This window comes from Triticum aestivum, chromosome 3A (assembly GCF_018294505.1).
Source record: "Triticum aestivum cultivar Chinese Spring chromosome 3A, IWGSC CS RefSeq v2.1, whole genome shotgun sequence".
Lineage (NCBI taxonomy): Eukaryota > Viridiplantae > Streptophyta > Magnoliopsida > Poales > Poaceae > Triticum > Triticum aestivum.
In genome coordinates, this window is record NC_057800.1 from 214,980,436 (window position 1) to 214,998,436 (window position 18,001).

Genomic DNA, 18,001 nt, shown 5'->3' on the forward strand with positions numbered 1-18,001 from the left:
GACTTCAGTCCATCTGTCAGCTAGCAAATCTTGATTAGCTTGAAGCTGCTGCTGCTTTTTCTTAAGGCTATTTGCCGTGGCTATAAGCCGGCGCTTGAAGCGCTCTTGTTCGACGGGGTCCTCTGGCACGACGAATTCATCTTCGTCGAGGCTTGCCTCGTCTTTGGAGGCAGGCATGTAATTATCATCCTCCGCCTCTCCATTTGCCGCTCTTTCAGGAGGGCTGGCTTCTCCAACCTCTTGCTCTAAATCTTGCTGGAGGGGATTGTTGTTGTCTTCGGCGCTGTCCGGAGTGCTATTATCTCCGGTGCCGGTATCACCGCTTTTCACTTGGCGGGACTTAGAGCGGCGCCGCTGACGCCGGCGCTTGGGTTGCTTCTTGGAGGGGTCATCCTCCGCTGTCCCGTCGCTATTGCCTTCTTTGGGTGTGTCCACCATGTATATGTCATATGATGAGGTGGCTGTCTAGTGCCCTGTGGGCAGTGGTTCCTCTTCGCCTCCCGCATCATCTACCATACCCTAGATGTCTTCGGAGTCAAAGTCGAGCATGTCGGTTAAGTCATCGACAACGGCTACTAAGTGGGTGGTGGGTGGGCAGTGAATTTCTTCGTCATCCGCATCCCAATCCTGCTGGACATAGTTCGGCTAGGACCCTCCTGACAAGGAGAGAGACTTTAATGAGTTCAGTATGTCGCCGAAGGGCGAGTGCTGAAAAATATCCGCGGAGGTAAACTCCATGATCGGCTCCCAATCGGATTCGACAGGAACGGGCGCAGGCGGTTTGGAGTCCGTGGCCGGAGAAGGATCCGGCAGTTTGGCAACACAACTCTCGTGAAGTGTAGTGTCGATATTCGGCTCGATCGCCGCTGAGGATACGGCCTCCGTGGCGGGGTCTATCCACCCGTCCATGGATGGCACAACTAGCTCTGAATTAAGGGTCGGAGCGGCTACCGGTGCGTTTTCATGAACACTGTCCAATGGTAGAGCTAAATCGTACTCATCGTGACCGCGTGGCGCACAAGGTAGGGGCTCGAATCCGTTGAAGATCAAGTCTCCACGGATATCGGCCGTGTAGTTTAAGCTTCCAAACCTGACCTAGTGGCCAAGGGCGTAACTTTTGATCTGCTCCAGATGGCCAAGCGAGTCAGCCCACAGTGCGAAGCCGCCGAACACAAAGATCTGTCCGGGGAGAAAGGTCTCACCCTGGACTGCATAGCTATCAATGATAGTAGGAGCCATCAAGCCTAACGGCGACGACATAGAGGAACTCTAAATGAAAGCACCAATGTCGGTGTCAAAACCACCGGATCTCGGGTAGGGGATCCCGAACTGTGCGTCTAAGGCGGATGGTAACAGGAGGCAGGGGACAAGATGTTTTACCCAGGTTCGGGCCCTCTTGATGGAGGTAAAACCCTACGTCCTGCTCGATTTATTCTTGATGATATGGGTATTACAAGAGTTGATCTACCACGAGATCGGAGAGGCTAAACCCTAGAAGCTAGCCTATGGTATGATTGTATGTTGTCCTACGGACTAAAACCCTCCAGTTTATATAGACACCGGAGGGGGCTAGGGTTACACAAGGTCGGTTACAAAGGAGGAGATATACATATCCGTATTGCCTAGCTTGCCTTCCACGCCAAGTAGAGTCCCATCCGGACACGGGGCGAAGTCTTCAATCTTGTATCTTCATAGTCCAACAGTCCGGTCAAAGGATATAGTCCGGCTGTCCGAAGACCCCCTAATCCAGGACTCCCTCAGATGCGCTTTTCCGAAATGTGGGGTAAGTTACAAAAGTACCCCCACCAATTTGAGGCGGTTCTTTCGGTTCAGGGGTATCACGGGCATTTCGCGTGTCGGGATATCATAGGAGGTGGTAGTTTTTGCGCGCATTGTAATTTTGGAATAGCAAGGCGCGGGTTGATATGGAGGGAGTTGTCGGAGCACAACGAGACAAAGATTTATCTTAAATATTTCGGGGTAACAAGGCGCGGGTTGAAGAGGCGGGAGTTCTGCAGCATGATAAACAGAGACGCCAGCTTGAAATTTCGGCATAACAAGGCGCGACTTGAAATTTCAGGAGAACAAGCTTAACGTGCACCAAAAAAGACAATTTAGACTAGTATGATATACTACGTACAATGTGTTTAACATGCACAACACACACACAAACACCGTTTAGACTAGTAAGGTACACGTGCATTGCACGCATGAGATTTGGCAACCAAATTATGAATAAATACCACATTATAGCATGTAAGCTTTGAGTCATATATGCATGATGTAGATGTTCGTTTAATTCTTATAGTTCATTTCATTCAAAATCATCTAGTTTTTATAAGAAAGCTAATCTATTTTAAGATTCGTGGAATTGTGCGTTGTAAGGCATAAAGTAAAAAGAAATCATGTAGAAAAACATTTGGGCAATTCTGATACAGAAGATTCTAGAACAAAGAAGAAGTGCTTGTGTTTTGAGGTTTGTGCATTATGCTTAAGTTCAACCATGGAGTCTTCTAGATTGTACATGTGGCAAAATCTAGTGGAATCTAGATGATATCCAACGTCCAGTAGTGCTCAAATTTGCCAGCTCTGCACCATCGGATTGGCCTCATCCAACGACCATCTTTCAAAGTAAAAGTTATCCGTAGACTATATAAAAATATAAAATATAATATATATAGGGGTATAGATATAGATATGTGATGCAAAAGCCATCCATCATCTCCAATTAGAATAGTGTGTCCATGCACGGATGCAATGTGGCCAAACGATGTCTTCCATCGGTATCTCAAATTCAAACTAGTCTGACCTTGTTCAATGTGTATACATTACAACATGCTCGTTTCCAAACCACACCGCGCAGATCTCCGTTATATTCATGCATGCATGGGTTTCAAACATCATGATCTCTTATTCAAATATTTGAATTCAATTTTACAATGATTATGACCTCACCTAGTCTTTTACACCCACACATTGTTCTTCTATTTATAATTGTACCACTAACTTTCTCTCGTGCATGCATGCACACACACTACCAGTCGGCATTTTCCATCGCACACATGCAATCTTTCTCTTCAGGTTGGTCTCCCATGAAGGTACACACACACATCCCCCTCTCCATCATATCGGGCATTCTTTATCTCTCACGTGCATGCGCAACGATTGATGTTCCTCTATGTGTGTGCATGTGTATAGATAGGTCTTTCATAGTTTTCCACATAAACCGATTAATCTATATATCTTGTGAGGTATCACCCTCTTTCACACATCCACATCAATCAATATATACCTCTCTATATAGGATTACATATATAGCTAATACACCCACATTAATTATATATCCAACGCCCCCTCTCATCATCCATGCCTTCCGCTTCATCTCTCAGACGCGCGCACAATGGCAAAGGCAGGGGGCAGCAAGGGCCCTGCCCCCCCCCCCCTAACATCACTATATATCGAGGCTAATATGAATATGATCATTAGACAATTGCTAGTAAAAATGGTTTAAGTTGATGAATTGGCCCTCCTCGTAAAGGATTAGCAATGCATGGCCCCCTAGCTCGTGGGACATTTTTCATGGCTCCGCCACTACGCGCAACATCGCACGTTCTCGCCCCCTCTCTCTAAATATCAACCTCGCAGTTGTGCACTCCTTCATAGTCTCCCTCCACTCGGCCCCTCGCACCACCTTCTAGCCCCCCACCGGATTTCGCCACATGTACAATCTAGCAGACTCCACGGTTGAACTTCAGCATAATGCACAAATCTCAAAACAACAGTGGTTCTCCTTTGTTCTAGGATCTTCCGTATCATAACTGCCCAAACTTTTTTCTAGTTGAATTGCCATTATTTGTTTTTTACTTTATGCTTTACAATGCACAATTCCATGAATCATAAAATAGATTAAGGGCTTATTTGATTCAAAGGATTCTCAAAGGAATTTTGGAGGATTCTAATCCTTAGGAATTTTTCCTATCTTGGTTGTTTGATTCGTAGGATTGTAAACCATAGGAATTTTTCCATATGATTCATTTGCACTAGATTTCATAGGAAACATCCCATCCACTCAAACATCTTTGAAAGAACTCTGCGTTTTTTCTATGCACAATCAAACACTCGTACAATCTTGTTGGATTCAAGATGACAATCCACTCTAATCCCATGTTCTTCCTATTCCCGCGTTTTGTAAATCCTACGAATCAAAGAGGCCCTAGGTTTTTTATAAAAACTAATTGATTTTGAATGAGATGAACTATAAGAATTAAACGAAGGTCTACATCAAGCATATATGACTCAGAGCTTACATGTTATAGTGTGGTATTTATTCATAATTTCGTTGCAAAATCTGACGCGCGCAATGCATGTGTACCTTACTAGTACTTCGAGTATGTGCAAAACACAATGGCACGCTACACAGTGTCTGTCTTATAGTTCATGAAGCCATGTGGCACATGTGGAGGCGTTGTCGCGACATCCTTGTGTGGATTGATCACCGTGACGTGCTGCTGGTTCCAGAAGAATGTACTCGTCCTCCCTGAGCCACACTGGCGGTACATGCACGAAGCGAAGATGTGCACACACGCCACACACGCACTCATTCCCTCGCATGCACACGCAGGTACATGGGCGGACGCAATTTTGTACCAAGATCCACCCACATGATAATTTAACATGTGTAAAGTCCTTCACTTCATTGATGGTCAATTAATACAGCGCATGCAAATTGAGTGGACGTGAGGGCGGAAGAAAGACATAACTACTCCACTGCGCGCATGCGAGTAGTTAAATCATGGGTTGCTAGTAGTACTTCCATTGGTCTCCTTCGTATTTTGTGCCAATTTTTGACAGTAACATAATATTTTACGCATCTGAGAGGTGCAGTCTACTCGAAATTTATGTTCCACCAAACTCATCGGGAGCCGTTTCGGGCCTCAAAACCAAAACCCACCAATTTATCTTTACCTTGTTCCCATCACATTCAAAAGTACTAGTGCTACAATTAAGTGCAAGCCTGCTCACACCTACTAGTATGTACCAAACCTGAACGTGTTCCCACTATGCAGGTATTAGTACTAGTGCTAGTACTTAGGTTATAAAAAGGGGAACAACCTAACCGAAAATTACTCTACCTTTCCTCCTCATAAGTGCTTCTTCTTTGTCCGTCCTTGCCATGTCTGCTGCACAGACCTCTAGGTCAAGAACTACTCGTAACAAGGGAGCGGCAACCAATGCTATGGAAAAAAAGAGGGCTCGCCACCACACAAAGACCTCGAAAGATCTCTCACGGGCTGGCGATGGCTCCCAGGAGCGCCCTAGCCGCGGAGGCGAACATGCCGAGCTGGCGGCACTAGAGTCGTTATTCCTCGCGGCATGCCCGATCAGCTCAGTAAGCACCTCAATAAGCAGAAGGAGTTCATCCACGGCTTGGTAGAGCTGCTAAAGGAGAGTCTCGATGACATGCCCGCTGAGCTCAATAAGCAGGGGGAGTTGACCGCCGGCTTGGTGATGCTGCTGAAGAAGAGCATTGCCTCGGAGAAGAAGGCGACCTGCGAAATCCTGCAACTTTGGGAGGACAAGGCGAATCTCTGCCACGAGCTCGACCTGCTGAAGGAGAAGAACGCCGGCTGGAAGAAGCTGCATGAGAGTAGTAGTTCCTCGATGAAGATGTTGCAAGCCATCGTCATGGAAGAGAAGGAGGAGTTGGCGAAGCTCCGCATCAAGCGCCCGGCTGCTTTCAAGGTACGTAATGCGGCCGTGGAATGGATGATGAAGGCTCACGTCGAGAAATCCCGCGTCATCGACATAATGAAGAAGATGGCAGAGGAGACGCGCAAGGAGATGGAGGTCGTGGAGGCGATGAAGAAGCAGTTACGACTCCGCGGCGAATTAGATCATTTGGGGTGATAATCTTCCTTCTTATTTTGCTCATGTGTTTCTTCTTTTGCTTCGGGTGTTTCTCCACATGTGTCACGTTTTCTGCGAGGCATGAATAGAACAATGCTAACAATGAGATGACTAGCAAATTAGATCATTTTTATCGTCATATGGCACTGGGCTGTCGTGTTTCGTGCTCCTCAGTCGTAGTACTACTCCAGTGGAAAACTTGAGTATGCCGCACGGTTCTTTGCTCCTCCTCAGGTTGTCGGCACATTTATACGAGCAGTCAAATCACAAGGCCCCACCTTCCAACTGTAATGAGTCGTCAAATCACAAAGGCCCTTGCCTCTCGTGAAAAGGACCAAGCTAGACTGCCCCGCCCTCTAGCCCTTTAAAAAATGTATACATTTGTACAGTAGTAGTATCAATGGATTGCGCCATGGAGCAAAACTAACAAGATGAAATTAAAGAAAGGAAGGTGGTACATATAGAGAGCGCTCGTCGCCAAATTATGCATATACTATATGACACTACCCACTATGAAGGTACTAGTAACATACACTAGTAACTAGTCTATGTTACTCTCGACTATGACCAGCCAAAGTCGAGGCACGGATACCAACGAGGGCCTGATTGTGTCTATACTTGGACAACTCACCTGACTGCATGCGCACCAGGCAGACGAAGCTCGTGTCGTGTTGGTGTCGTGTGCGGCTCGCACATTAACCAAAACCTCGCGCCTCCATCCTAGCCTCCGCGTTTTAAACTTCTCAATCTCAAGGCCAAGGAGCAACGTGAAACCTGTGATAGAGCCAATTCGTAGCTACATATGCGTGTGTGAGAGAGGACAAGTGCGTGCACCTCTTCTTAGAGTACAAGTGTATGTGGGTGGCATCGACCTAGGGAGCAGTGATGGTGTGTGCAAGAAGTCCCGAGAGATAGGTGTATTCCTATCGAACGCCAAGCGTAAGATATGTATCCGACGGTGCCAGTTTTTGCACATACACAGCAGTAAAAAAGAACTAGTACCATGGCATATGCTACACCACAGCCGATAAAACGTGCCGATGTTACGCCATCCAGGAATAGTGCCGCACTTCGAAACTAGAATCGTCAATAAATTTTGAGCGCATCTCGTCACATTCCAAATTACTACTACTACCACGCTATATTTAATTGCAAACCTGTTTGCACCGATCACAACCTAAACGGTTTCCCACTTAGGAGCATATTAGTAGTACTCGGTTATAAATACTACTATGCTAAGATGACTGCACATTCCTCCTCAACTCCTCATCCATAGAAAACAATCAAGTCAATCAAGCCATGGCCAACGTGAGTTCTGGGTCGAGAGATTTCCACCAGGGAGAGGTGAGCATGGAAGAGGAAGCACGAGAGATGTCCTGCCTTGCCGCGAAGGAAGCCGACATGTTTAGCCATGCATCAGTAGTAGCACAGAGGTCCCACCGCGCTGCCGAAGCAGCACGGAGGTCCCGCCGCACCGTCGATGTAGCAGACGGGTCCGGCCACGTTGCGGAAGCAGCAAAGATGTCCCGTCGCGCCGCAGAAGCAGCACGGAGGTCCCGCCGCACCGCGGCGGCCTGGAAAAATTTCTCGCGGGAAGGCGAGGACTCTTACAGGCGCATGCATGCGATGGTCCATAGCCAGATGGATCAGATCTCCGGCTGGGCAAGGTTGCAGGACGAGGCTACCGGCATCATCCAACAACTAGGGGAGGGCAATGTGAAGCTCCGGGGCGAGCCCGACCTGCTGAGGGTGAAGATCGCCGGAAGGGCGAAGCAGGAGGAGGAGACCGCTACCTTGTTGCAGAGGATGGGTGTCATCATCAAGAAACTTATGGACGAGAATGCCATGCTCCACATTGAGCGCAAATGGGTGGTGGAGGAATCCATGGATGCTGCCAAGCAGCGTATTAAGGACATGAAACTGATGAAAGAGATCATCGCCCGTCGCGAGAACTAGTCTTCGCAACCTGCAGCGCATAAAGAAAGTAGAGATCAGCGAGCCAGATCGTTGTATGTGTCTTCCTTCTTATTTTGCCCTTGTGTATTTCGGGCATAGCAGCAGGTGGCTTTTTAATTATCTTCCTAATTATGTAAGACAATTATTATCCACTCTCGTCGTCCTTGTATATATTCATCAGTCTTACTATAAGTCGCAGTAGATGCTATATAGGTCCATCGGATCTTACATGAAGATCCGTGCAAAATTTTCTTTTCCGATTTTCTTTTTTCTCTCTTAAATCTCAGTTGAGTGAGACATTGCCACACCATTAAATAGAGGCTCGGGCGCTGTCGGCGTTCTGGGAACGGGGGTCCCTAGACTTGCCTGCCTGTGGTGTGGCTCAAGTGGGGGCCCTGCGCGGCCCATCTTCATCGGCGCAAGCTCAAGACCCTTGCGAGGGGACAAGCCTCGCGGGGCGGACGACAGGAAGCTTCCTCAGAGGCAGCCTCATCAGGCAGGCTCACGAGCAGGCGGAGAGATCAAGGCAGGGGTACCTCGCGAGGAACCCATGACGATCGAGAGCAGGCGGGCACCAGGCGGGCGCCGGCCTGCGCAGTGTCCTTGTTTCCCCTTTGGTGCAAAGGGGGCAAGCACAGGCCAAGGCATAGGGCAACGGTTTCCATTCTGGTGCAACAAGACCAACACCAGCAGAGCGGCAGGACGGAGGTCACCGTGGAGCCCAAGACGGCGTCATCACCAGTGCTTTTGGGTAGCCAAAGACCACCTTTGGTCAGGATAACATGTACTAGATGTTCCCCTTCAAAATGGTCAATTGTTGGCGCCCTTCCCGCTCAATTATTCGGGGAGAGGCCCAGGGCCCCTATAAATAGAGCTAGCCTCCACAAAGGAGAGGGGGAAAAGAGGACCCAACAGAGACTAAGTAGAACACACCGCACTAGCTCAAGAACACCCCTCGCGAGGCTGATCTTCCCTTGTGTTGTCCATCATCACCCCCAGAGGCAATCCACCATACCACACACTGAAATAGGGTATTACACCACAACGGTGGCCCGAACCAGTATAAACCTTGTGTCTCTTGTGTTGTTCATCATTTTCACCTTAGTTCGCATGAGAGGATCGGACGTAGATCAGTAGGGGAAAGATCTCCGTGCGCACCCTAGTGTTCGAACCTCAAGGGTCTGCCCAAATCCGAAATCTGACATTTGGCGTGTCAGGTAGGGGTGCGCCGGAGTCCTCCCTCCTAAAGACCCGCTCTCCCCCAACATCGCATCCCGCCCTCATGGCAGACAACGCGCCGCCCGCTCCAGCAACGGATGTAGACACCGGGGCCAGGGGGCTCCGGGCCTTGGCCCCCGCCTTGCGGCAGGTGCAGTGGCCGCACAAGTTCAGGCCCGAGACGTCGCCGCGCTACGACGGCGCGACGGACCCGATGATTTTCCTCCTGGCATACGAGGAGGCCGTCCTCAGAGCCGGGGGCGACAACCGGGTGATGGCCAACTGGTTACCCATGGCCCTCACTGGCGTCCCACGCACGTGGCTCCTACCTGCCGACGGCCTCTGTCACCTCCTAGGAGGAGCTGTGTGACCTCTTCCTCGCCCGTTTCACCGCACCAGCGCCGCCTGTCATCGCAGCTCTCTTAGGTGGCTCCCAGGCACCACCCTCGAGCCATCTCGTCAAGCCATTCACCCATCGGATCAGCACCGCCTCCAAGCGTCGAGAAGCCCCCTTCAACTCGGAGGACCACCCCTTCAACCCCATTGGTTCGGGCGCGCTCCCGATGCTGTGCACCCCCACCATCTGCCAAGTGGCCGTCACCAGGACCCTCATCGACGGTGGTGCCGGCCTCAACGTGCTCTCGGTGGAGGCCTTCAGCCTCCTCCACGTGCCACTGAAGCGGCTCCGACCCAGCAGGCCTTTCTCAGGCGTCAGAGCCGGTTCCACTACCTCCTTGGGACAGATCCTCCTCCCAATGACCTTCGGCACCTGCGACAACTTCCGCACGGAGCTAATCGACTTCGACATTGCCCCCATCGGCCTCCCCTACAATGACATCCTCGGCTATCCGGCCCTGGCTCGGTTCATGGCAGCAACTCACCCGGCGTACAACCTCATGAAGATGCCTGGGAGCAGCGGCGTCCTCACCGTGTCAGGAGACACAAGGGATGCGCTGCAGGTGCTCCAGCTTGTTTTCAGGGCGGCCGCGGTGGCGCAGCCCACTAGCACCGATGCCCTTGAGCCCAAGGGGGATGCGCCGGCTAAAAAGAAGCAGTTGTTCACCCAAGCCAAGGCAGAAACCAAGCAGGTATTAGTCGACGAGGACGGGTCCTCTAGCGCCACCTTCACCATAGGGGCCAACCTCGAGCCCGAGCAGGAGAAATCCCTGATCGGGTTCCTGCGTGCGAACAAGAAGGTGTTTGCGTGGGAACCTGATCAGTTAGCAGGGGTCCCAAGGGAAGTGATTGAGCATCACCTCAACATGTGCCCCAATGTGCGCCTCATGAAGCAGAAGGCAAGGCGGCAGTCTACTGAGAAACAGGCTTTCATCGTTCAAGAGACCCGGAAGCTGGAGGCGGCAGGAGTTATCCGCGAGGTCCGCTACCCTGATTGGTTGGCTAATCTGTTCGTTGTGCCGAAAAAGGGAGGAAAGGAGCGCATGTGCGTCGACTTCACCAACCTCAACAAGGCCTGCCCGCAGGATCCATTTCTGCTCCCCCGCATTGACCAGATAGTCGACTCCACCGCAGAGTGTGACCTATTGTGCTTCTTAGATGCCTTCTCGGGCTATCACCAGATCAAGATGGAGGCAGAAGACGTGGAGAAGACGGCCTTCCTGACCCCGTGTGGAGTGTATTGCTATACGTGCATGTCGTTTGGGTTGCACAACGCAGGTGCGACCTTTCAGCGGCTGATGCACATCGCCTTAGGCCGGCAGCTCGGGAGGAACGCAGAAGCTTACGTCGATGACATTGTGGAGAAGTCTCGTGAGGCAAGGACCCTAATACAGGACCTGGAAGAAACCTTCGCGAGCCTCAACGAAGTGGAACTACGGCTCAACCCGGAGAAGTGCGTGTTTGGAGTCCCCTCAGGCAAGCTCCTGGGTTTCCTCGTATCCCACAGGGGCATCGAGGCCAACCCGGAGAAGGTCAAGGCAGTCGAAGACATGAGCCCGCTAAGGACCCTAAGAGAAATGCAGAAGCTCACCGGGCATGTAACTGCGCTGGGGCGTTTCATCTCCAAGTTGGGGGAACGAGCGCTGCCCTTCTTCAAGCTGATGAAGAAAAAGGGTCCCTTCGAATGGACTGAAGAAGCCGACTAGGCATTCCAAGACCTCAAGAGGTACCTTACCAGTCCACCAGTGATGGTAGCTCCGCGTCCTCGGGAGCCCCTGGAGCTCTACCTTGCGGCCACCCCCTACTCCGCTAGCGCAGCCCTGGTAGCGGTCAGGGAGGAGCATTGTGCAAGGCCGCATTGACCATCCGAACTGAAGCAAAGCAGAGCCAGGAGGGCCTCGCGAAGGCCGCAACCGCAGCTGGAAAGGAACAGCCGCAGCAGGAGAACGCACCCGGAGCAGGGGAGGCCCCTTCAGGCGACCAAGCACCGGGAGCTCCGTCGTCTCAAGAGATGCCTCGACCTCTGGAGGACGCAAGCAGTGCTAGTACACTCAACCTCGTCGAGCACCCCATGTATTTCCTCAGCATAGTGCTATAGGACACGAGGGCGCGGTACCCCATGCCTCAAAAGCTCATCCTCGTGCTATTGGTGGCCTCACACAAGCTGTGGCACTACTTCCAAGGCCACCCCATCAAGGTCGTCTCGGCATACCCCTTGGAGAGGGTACTCAGGAGCCCCAACTCAGCTGGAAGGGTTGCTGAAGGGAACATCGAGCTACATGCATTTTAGCTAGAATTCAGTACGACCAGAGTCAACAAGGGAGCCATGCTAGCGGATTTGGTGGCAGAATGGGAAGAAGCACCGGGTCTCGAGGCAGGCGAAGACCGATCACTTTCCCCGGGAAGTGAAGCACCAGATGGCTGGGTCATGTACTTTGATGGGGCGTTCTCCCAACACGGTGCGGGAGCTGGCGCAGTGCTCATATCCCCTACCCAGGACAAACTCTACTACGTCGTGCAACTTTGCTTCCAGCACGGAGAAAAGGTCTCCAACAACATAGCGGAGTATGAAGGCCTAATAGCAGGCTTGAAGGCCGCAACTGCCTTAGGGGTGAAGCGCCTCATCATCAAGGGCGATTCGCAGTTCCTCGTCAACTTCTCCAACAAGATATACGAGCCAAAGGACGAGCACATGGAAGCCTACCTCGCTGAAGTTCGCAAGATGGAGAAACAGTTCTGGGGACTGGAGTTGCAGCATGTGCCTTGCGGGACCAATCAGGAGGCTGATGACATTGCCAAGAGGGCATCTAGGCGGCTGCCTCAGGAGCCTGGCATCTTTGAGGAGCGGCTCTTCAAACCCTCGGCGGTGCCGTCACTGTCGAGCATGGCACAACCAAGGGAGGATCTCCCTCAGCCGCATGCCTCAGGAGCCCTGGTCTACGGCCCAGCCTCAGGGGCACGCCTGCTCCTGGCGTTAGAGCCTCGAGAAGGGTGTTGGATCCCGGAGCTCAAGAACTACCTGATGCAAGGGACTCTGCCGGAGAATGAGGAGGAAGCGGAGCGTGTGGCGTGGCAGGCCATGACTTATTGCATCAGGGTTGGAGAGCTCTATAGGAAGCAACCGAATGCTGTGTCCTTACGTTTCATCTCCCGAGAGCAAGGGAAGGAGCTACTGGCGGACATACATGGCAGAGACTGTGGGCACCACTCGTCGTCACAGACCCTCGTCAGCAAGGCGTTCCGTAGTGGATTCTATTGTCCCACAACACTCAACGATGCCGTTCAGCTTGTGAAGGCTTGCGAGGCCTGCCAGTTTCACGCTAAGGAGATCCATCAGCCTGCGGGGGGTCTACGGACTATACCCCTCTCATGGCCGTTCGCAGTTTGGGGGCTCGACATTCTGGGCCCGTTTCATTGGGGGCCAGGGGGCTATCGCTACCTCTACGTCGCCGTGGACAAATTCACCAAGTGGGCTGAGGTGGAAGCCGTCCGCACAATCCCGGTAGGCTCGGTAGTCAAATTCATCAAGGGCCTCGTGAGCCGATTTGGGGTGCCCAACCGCATCATCACCGACAACGGTTCGCAATTCACTAGTAATCTCTTCAAAACGTACCGTGCTAACCTTGGAACGCAGATATGCTGCACTTCGGTAGCACACCCCCCGGAGCAACGGCCAGGCCGAGCGGGCCAACGCGGAGGTCCTGAGGGGCCTCAAAGCCAGGACCTTCAAGAAGAAGTTGGAAGCCTGCGGCAGGGGTTGGTACAACGAGCTCCAGTCCGTGCTGTGGTCAATCCACACGACAGCGACCAAGCCGACTGGCGAGACCCCGTTCTTCCTCGTCTATGGAGCAGAGGCTGTTCTCCCTCACGAGGTCAGGTGTCGCTCCGCACGGGTCCTGGCATTCGACGAGGCTCAGCAGGACGCCATGCGGGGGACGGATCTCGTGCTGGGGGAGGAACGCCGTCGGGAAGCCGCACTGCGAGCGTCTAGGTATCAATAGGTGCTACGACGATACCACTACCGCAACATCCGCCCCAGGACCCTTGAGGTAGGGGATCTCATGCTCAGACGGGTTCTCTCGAGGGAGGGGCTGCACAAGCTCTCTCCCATATGGGAGGGCCCGTTCAAGGTTGTTCATGTTTCCAGGCCTAGCTCCGCGCGCTTGGGGACTCCAGAGGGAGTACCCACCCAGAACGCATGGAACATTCAACATCTCCGGAGGTTCTACCCCTGAGCGAGGCCTAGCGCCTAGGGAAGGCCCGACGCCTGTGAAGAAGGCCAATGCCTGTGAAGCTATCATGTTTTGGGGAAGGCCTGGTGCCTGTGAAGAAGGAGAATGCCTGTGAAGCTATCGGTTTTGGGAAAGGCCCGATGCCTGTGAAGAAGGCCAATGCCTATGAAGCTATCACGTTTTGGGAAAGGCCCGGTGCCTGTGAAGAAGGTCAATGCCTGTGAAGCTATCGCGTTTTGGGAAAGGCCTGGTGCCTGTGAAGAAGGCCAATGCCTGTGAAGCTATCGCATTTTGGGAAAGGCCCGGTGCCTGTGAAGAAGGCGAATGCATGTGAAGCTGCTGCGTTTTGGAAAAGGCCTGGTGCCTGTGAAGAAAGCAAATGCATGTGAAGCTCGCCGCCCGTGACACTCTCACGTAATAATGAGTGGGGTTGTACACGCCCTAGAGTCTGCGGAGTGCCGCCCTTGGGCCTCGGGGGATCCCGCCCACGCCCAGTGGCAGCACTTAGCTTAGCGCTGGTGAGAAGACGTTGAAGACTAGAATAGGTGCCGGACGCGGCTTTCCCATTTGCTTTCTGCAGTTGGCTTGTTTATTCCCGTTTGAAGTTTTATTGGAGTTGCTGATGTTCCTGGCTTGTGACTCTTTGTTTTTCTCGCTCGCTCGCCTCGCTTTCTCTTGCACAAGTCTCGCGAGGGATGTTCGCGGGCGCCCTCGCGAGCGTCTTCTGCCCCGATCGTCTGGAGCTTTCCTGTCCGAGTCCTCTGCGGGAGCACCCCTCCCAGTCCATGCTGCACGGGCATCGCGACACGAGCGCAGGACCTAGGCTGATCGCCCCCACAACCAAGACCGTAAGCTACCCCTCTAACTAATCCTTGCAGGGCATGAAGCGCACGGCGAGGCCTCATCCTCCGTAGGCGAGGGCCGCGTCAAGCTCCACCAAGCTCAAATGACTCCCGCACGTGGACACGCAGCACGGAAACATGGCGCAGAAATGGCAAAAGCAACACGACACTTGACAGCAACAGTTCTAACACGCCCCCACGGGGCCCTGTACTACCTTCTTCTTACGCAGGAAAGGAAGGAAACAAAATGGACACGACCTGTCCAACACCAACCTACAGCAAAAGCTCGAGCTGCTCCTGGGGATCAGGCGGACGCCTCCTCTCGCTTCGCCAGGGCGCGGCGGCGGGTGGACCCGCTGCCTTCACCCATGCGAGCGCAACGGCACGGGGGCTGGTCGCGGCCACCGCTGGAGGAGCTGCTGCCTGAGGGAGAGTCACCGAAACTTGGCGAACCCCGAGCACCGCCGCCTGTACGCCGGTCACCATCTTCATCCTGGTCAATGCCGGGGCTGGGTAGACGGCCGCGGTCGTCGTCTTCGGGGCAGCACCCGGCACGGCGACCCCAAACACCCTCACGTAGAGGGTGGCGTCGCCATCAAACTTGAAGTACAGGGTACACCATCGGCCCAGGCCGCGCGCGCGGGCAAACGTTTGCCAGCCGCACATTAGGGCCCCATTCCCAGAGACGGAGACCTCCAGCGAAGCCCAGGAGGCCCTGCTGCAGCAGCCTTCTGCCTGGAGCCAGAAGCCGCACCGAGGGCTGGCCGGCAGTTCATCTACGAAGAAACGTGGGAGCTGGAGCCGGGTGCTGGATGGGTCCACCGACCACACGACGAACTGCGGAAGCACCTCCGCAGAGCGTAAGCGTGGTCTAGGGGGGCGCACACCCACGGTGTGCTCCCCGTCGGCAACTGGGCACTCACCACCACGCAGGGAACCGCCTCCATGACCGTGGGAGGCTACCACGGGGACCATGGTGTACTTGCGAGGGCGGCCTCGGCCACTCTTGGTCGGGGGAGGGTCAGGCCCTGCCCGGGGGGCCTTTCCTTTCTCCGCGGCCAAGAATCTCTTTGGGGCCATGGGGACGGCGATTAGCCAATAAGAAGAAAAGGAGCAGCAAGAAGGGATGGACTGAAGGGGCTCACCCAGCCCCGTACTTATAGCCGGAGGCGGCCAACCACCGAGCACCACGATCACAGGTAATCATGACCGGTTTCTCTGCATGCAGGGACTTGTCAAGTCGTGCGGTCGCCGAGGCATCATGGGAAGCTCATACGCCCATGTTTAGTTAACCGACATGCGGCACCCAAGGCCGCAGGCTGTTGGGGCCCGCGGCGCTTCGTGCTTACCCCTTCGCTTCCCCGCTAGGCCAAGCCTGGGCGCGCTTTGGGCCCAGGGGCTACTGTTGGCATTCTGGGAATGGGGGTCCCCAGACTTGCCTGCCTATGGCCTGTGGCATGGCTCAAGTGGGGGCCCAGCGGGGCCCATCTTCAGCGGCGCAAGCTCAAGACCCTCGCGGGGCGGACGACAAGAAGCTTCCTCAGATGCAGCCTCATCAGGCAGGCTCACGAGGAGGCGGAGAGATCAAGGTAGGGGTACCTCACGAGGAACCCATGACGCAAGCCATGACGATCGAGACCAGGCGGGCGTCAGGCGGGCGCCGGCCTGCACAGTGTCCTTGTTTCTCCTTTGGTGCAAAGGGGGCAAGCACAGGCCAAGGCATTGGGCAAAGGTTGCCATTCTGGTGCAACAAGACCAAGACCAGCAGAGCGGCAGGACGGAGGTCACCGTGGAGCCCAAGACGGCGTCATCACCAGTGCTTTGGGCAGCCGAAGACCACCTTTGGTCAGGATAACTTGTACTAGATGTTCCCCTTCAAAATGGCCAATTGTTGGCGCCCTTCCCGCTCAATTATTCGGGGAGAGGCCCAGGGCCTCTATAAATAGAGCTAGCCTCCACAAAGGAGAGGGGGAAAGGAGGACCCAGCAGAGACTAAGTAGAACACACCGCACCAGCTCAAGAACACCCCTCGCGAGGCTGTTCTTCCCTTGTACTGTCCATCATCAGCCCTAGAGGCAATCCACCATACCACACATTGGAGTAGGGTATTACACCACAACGGTGGCCCGAACCAATATAAACCTAGTGTCTCTTGTGTTGTTCATCATTTTCATCTTAGTTCGCATGAGAGGATCGGACGTAGATCGGTAGGGGAAAGATCTCCGTGCGCACCCCAGTGTTTGAACCTCAAGGGTCTGCCAGAACCCGAAATCCGACAGGCGCCATTAATGGAGACCTTGGGAGAGAGGTGGATGGCAGATGGAGGTCAAAGGGCTCTCCTCCCGATAAGCACGCGTAGGGGTCTGATTGCACGCCTCCTGTACTCAAATAGCTACCCTACACGACGCCTCCTAGCTAATAAAAAAAGGGGATGCATGGCGGCACGTAAATGGTAAATAGAACGCCACGGTTTCAATAATACTTGTGTTTCCGATTGTAACGTGACAACACTTGTTCCAAAATGACTTTGTTGATCAGTACCGCCATTCCCATTCCCGTGCACCACATCCCTGCCCTCTCCCAGAGCCAGTGTAACTGGTGTCTGCGCCGGCCCGATATCAAGGTTGATCATGGGGGCTTTTCACCTTGCTTGCATTGAGCTGCTTTCTCTACTTTCTTCACCTCTTTAGCCTGGCCCTGCTTTACACCTGACCCTAGGGCATGAGGGTGCATGTACACGGACGGCCAGGCATCCACGCCCCCAATTGGAGGCATATACGCATCTGTTTTCATGTCATCCCCCTAATCCCCGACTGGCCCCTTGGTCAGAGTTGGCGTAGATGATCTTATGGGGACAATCTCGTCAGAGACCCTGAGTGCGCTCACTGCAGCGATGGCAGCTTGCACCTGCGGGTTCAGCAGCACATCTTCCGGGATCTTTTCTCGGCCCGCCCTCTCCTAGTATGAGCTCTTCTCTCTCTTAAACTCCTTCCCAAAACTAAGGAGGCGGCATGCGCTATTCGCAACAGGAGCCACATAGCCTCCTCTGCTATTGCTCTTCTTATATGGGGAGGCTCGCATTGTTGTCGTGAACCTCATCTCATGGAGGTCCTCCGGCAACTTACAGTCGCGTTGGCCATGCCCAAGAAAACCACAAAACCCACAAAATTGTGGCACTCTCTCATACTTAACCTCTAAAGAGAACACCTTACCACTCGGTTTATCACGAGACTAAATCCTATCTCTGAGTGGCTCATCATCTACATCGTGGTTGATACGGATCCTCATGAAATCCCCCCATATCTTGCCCCTACTATCTGTATCTACCTCCAAGACCTCTCCCAATTCTGCTCCGAGCTTCCATGCAACACCTTCATCACGCATAATGGGGGGTATGTCATGGACACACACCCAGATGGGCATGTGGGCAACCTCCACTTCGCCCGGGGG